Raw genomic sequence first — 4596 nt, 5'->3', positions numbered from 1 at the left:
GGATTGATCTTGATAAAGACCTCCCCGCTCTTTTAACGCATGCGCGCTCTTACGGTTTTTTCGCTGACCCCCACTCCATTCATGAATTAAGTCAGTGGCGCGCGTATAGTGACAAACTCTGGGATCTTGTCTTAGATGACGATAAGCCAGCTAAAAAGATAGCTAAACTATGGAGAGTTGTTTACAATGAACTTTTAATGGTACAGGCAGAAAAGAAAGCCGCAGAAAAGATTAAAGTTGCACAGGACCGTAATCGTCTTTACGGGGAACATGGTCCCTCTCCCTTCTCTGGTCCGCCTAATCCCCCCACCTTTGCTACGGTTCACGTACCCCCTGAGGCTCTTGCCTCTGAGTTGCCTTCCGCGCCTCCCCCCCCCGCCCCCCCACCTCCTGCTCCTCCCACGCCTTCCTTGCCGCAGCCTGCTCCTCCGCCCTTGCCTCACCCGTCTCCGCCGGACTGTTCTCGCTCCCGAAACCCCTTTGTTAGCCCTGAGCCTGTCCCTGGGGCAGAGTCTGACCTCGCGGAGGCCATGGCTAGGGGCCATCGAGAACTTTGGGCTGCGGTTGCTCGTGAGGGCTTACAAAAGGGTGATTCTGACATGCTAGCGGCTGCTCAGGACAGCATAGCGTTCCCTGTCTTATTTGTCCCTAATCCGCAAGGGGGCGGCAATATCGCGCAGGTGACTAATCTGGATTGGAAGCTGTTAGCTCAGCTACGAGCAACGGTGGGGAATTACGGTGTCACCAGTGAACCAGTTAAACAGATGCTTGATTATATTTTTAACGCTTTTACCCTTCTTCCTGCTGACATTAAAGGCATTACTAAGCTCATGTATACCCCGCATCAGCGACTGCTTTTTGAGGCTCGCTGGAGGGAGGAGGCAGCTGTTAGTGCAGATCTCGCTAGACCCCAGGGAGATCCGTTAGCAGATATCACTGTAGATGAACTTCTAGGACAGGGTCAACATATGAGGGTTGAGGCTCAGGCTGCACTAGGCCCTGCTAAATTGCGGGAAGCTATGGCAGTTGCTAAGAAAGCTATGGATAAAGTCCGAGCCCCGGGTGGGATCTCTATGTATATGAACATTAAGCAAGGCAGAGAGGAATCTTTAGGCTCTTTTGTTGATAAAGTCATGGAGGCAATCTCAAAAGCTGGGGTGCAAGAGCACATGCACGACCCATTATTAAAACAATGTCTCCTACAAAATGGCAATCAAGCCACCCGTGCCCTTATTACTTCCACCCCAGGGGATTGGACTGTCCAGCAACTTTTAGAGAAAGCTGCGACCATGCCCACTGGCTCGCAACTATTCTTAGCACAAGCCTTAGCAAAATTAGGTGAAGGGCTTAAAGAACAGGCTATTAGCTCTCAAAATCAGGTTATGGCAGCCCTTGCTCCTCTCCAAGCGGCAGCAGCACGTCCCCGCCCAGCTCCAAGTGGCCGCATGAAGTGTTATCGCTGTGGGACACCCAGTCATATTTGTCGCGAATGTACAGCCGCAAGAATTTAGTGACCCAGCGCGAACAGCGGCCGCGCGACGACACAAGTAACCGCTCCAGCACCTCTACCTGTCCCCGCCCAGCGACAAGCGGAAGTCTCGGCCTGGACCTGGCAGCCTCAGTAGATACCGAGTTGCTAACATCAGAAATCCATCGCATTCCCACTGGTGTCATCGGACCTGTGTACATTAATGGCCAAGCTATGGGAGGACTTATTGTAAGTCGTTCATCTGCAATTACAATGGGACTCCTAGTAGAGACTGGTCTTGTTGATGCTGACTCCGCTAAAGAAATTTTTATTTTAGCACATACGGATTATCCTCTCGTTAAGATCCCGGCAGGACAAAAGTTAGCACAACTAGTACCATTACCACATCTGGCTTCAAGCATTCCGCCTGTTTGTGATGCACCTAGGTGTCAGCCAAGTCCTGGCTCTACTGGATCTCTGACCTTACTCACTATTGATCTCACCTCCCGCCCACGGAAGTGTTGTCTCCTGCTGCATCAGGCAGAGTCCATCACCTTGGAACCTATCCTCAACCCCCGACGCCCATGCCTTGGGTGCGCTACAAAGACCCCAAGACGGGACTTTGGCAGGATCCTGTAAAAACCTTGTACTGGGGGGAAGAGGTTACTTATGTGTGTCCACTCCGACAGGTCCCCTATGGGTTCCGGCCAAATGGACTAAGCCTGTTGTCACTGATGAGCAACCCACAACAGAAGAAGAAAAGAAGGGTACAGAGGAAGATCTCACAGATCCTGCAGGAAGTTGAGCAGCGGTTTTGCATTACCTTCCTTGTGGACTCTGAACAGGAGATAGAGGGTTATCTCCTCCCACATTTGCAGAGACACTTTTTGCGCTTTTGCCAGTCTAGTTGCTTTGCATGTAATTGTAATAATCATAAGGCGTGGGTAAGATTGCTTTGCGGAGGCTGTAATTTACAGTGGTGGGTCCACCAGCAACATCTATCAGAAGGGTTTTGGTGTCAGTCTTGCAGTTTTCATTGGCACCGTGAGACGGCTCAAGGAGCATTAGTACAACTCACAGGCAAAAATATCATTGACAGTTTGCAATTAGTTGAAAATCTTGAAGATCTGCGGCTAAGAGAATTAGCGTGGTCAGTACAGCATTTAGCAAAAAAGATCTTAGCCGATAGCTACTCTGTAGTTTTGCAATCCTCATGCCAACCAAATATCGGGGTCCCCATTCAGTGGCAAGTTGACCCAAGAAAGTGGGATCATGTTTGCCGGCGGTTTAAGCATCGTGCTGCTAATCGCAGGCTCAGTAATGGGTCACCCCCTTTCCTATCCTCCTAAAGTGTTTGACCCTAGAGATAATATCTGGGTCTCCTTGGCACGTGAATTGAACACCACAACATTCTGTGCCTCCCTAGCCACACCCAGTACCCCATTTTTGACATGCTTAGTTGGAGTACCACTAACAGATAATACATGGCGTAACTTCGTAATCGAGACCCAGAACCAGTTCAAAATTATTAGACCATTAAAATCCACAATGAATATTACCGCTGGCCTACTGAAGTATGATAGCTGGGATGATAAACTCCCGGTGGGCCCTGAGCCACAAGAGATAGAACTAGTTGATTCTCTTAACGCTACAGCCTGTATTTATATTAATAGTTCACGTAATTTATGCCAAGAGGGCAGCCTTAATGGCTGTCGACTGAATGAATCCAACCCCACCTTGATTTATCCTATTGGCAATGCTTCACAGTGGGATTTAGAATGGTGCAACGTTACCGTGAGAAATCGATCTCTTGCAGCCCCTGGAACGTTTTTCCCTCGAAAGTTACCCAGAGGGTTTTTCCTAATTTGTGGGAATCGTGCCTGGTCAGGTATTCCATCCAGGCCTGTAGGTGGGCCCTGTACCTTTGGCCAACTGAGTCTTGCACTTCCACAGCACCATCCTAATGCTACACACCGCACACGATGGCAGAGGTCTTTAACAGAAACTATAACACCTGAATGTCAGGATGACCTCACGCTATGGAGCAAATCAGAAGTGCTTTTTACCTCCCTTTTTGTTCCTGGTGCAGCTGCGGCACGAGCCCATCGTCACTTAGAAAAACTGGCATGTTGGGTAGTTAAACAGGCAAACGGTACCAGTCGAGTGTTGTCTGAACTTGCAGAAGACCTGAGTTCAGTCCAACACGCCCTGCTTCAGAATAGAGCAGCTATAGATTTTCTACTCTTAGCCCACGGCCATGGCTGTGAAGACGTTGAAGGAATGTGCTGTATGGATCTTGAGGATCATTCTAAGTCCATCCACGCCGAAATTAAGAATTTGATTGAACACTCCCAAAAAATAAAAAAAGACTCCAGATCTTTCGGATTAGAAGGACTTACAGAGTGGATGGGCTTAGAAGGATGGATGAAAAGTGTGATTAAATCTTTAATGCTGTTGCTAATAATTGTTTTGCTTGGTTTACTTATGCTTAGCTGTATAATGTCATGTGTAAAAAATTTAATTTTGAAGTCAGTCAATATGACTATGATCATGCAAAAAGAAAACAGGGGAAGTGTTGAGAGTCTTTCTGAAGAATGGCTAAAAAGCAAAGGTCATGATAACACAGCAGGCTTAGTAAAGATGCAGACACTGAGTCCTTGAGCAAGAAGTTGCATAGATAACAGAATGTGCATTCAGATAAGTAAGAAGACAGAAACCATATGGAAGAGAAAGATAAGACCACCGTGTTTGCAGATCCCACGGAATAGCTCCCACCAATGAGGAGCTCAACTTTTGCAATATGTATGAGCTAATTAGTAGTACTATAAGTATGTGTAGTTTATGATAATAAACGAGACTTGCTGAACATCATGCCTTGAGTGCTTGTCTCCCGCGACTCCACCCGACAGTGAGTCAGCATTCTTTGAATTCTTAAAATATTCCTCCCTCAAAGCAGCCCGCAGCAAATGATTTTCATTCCTTTCTTCATCTGATTGTTCCTGTAAAATTTCCACTAGGTTTTGAAGGGAATCTGTGATTGCTTTCTCTTCACTACATCGCTTAAAGCAGTGATCTATAGCTGCTGTAAGGCATGCTCCTGAAACAGATTTAGGAGCAGATTATGGTTT

Source organism: Coloeus monedula, assembly GCF_965178545.1.
Source record: "Coloeus monedula genome assembly, contig: HAP1_SCAFFOLD_87, whole genome shotgun sequence".
NCBI lineage: Eukaryota > Metazoa > Chordata > Aves > Passeriformes > Corvidae > Coloeus > Coloeus monedula.
Note: the sequence above shows the minus strand (reverse complement) of the source record.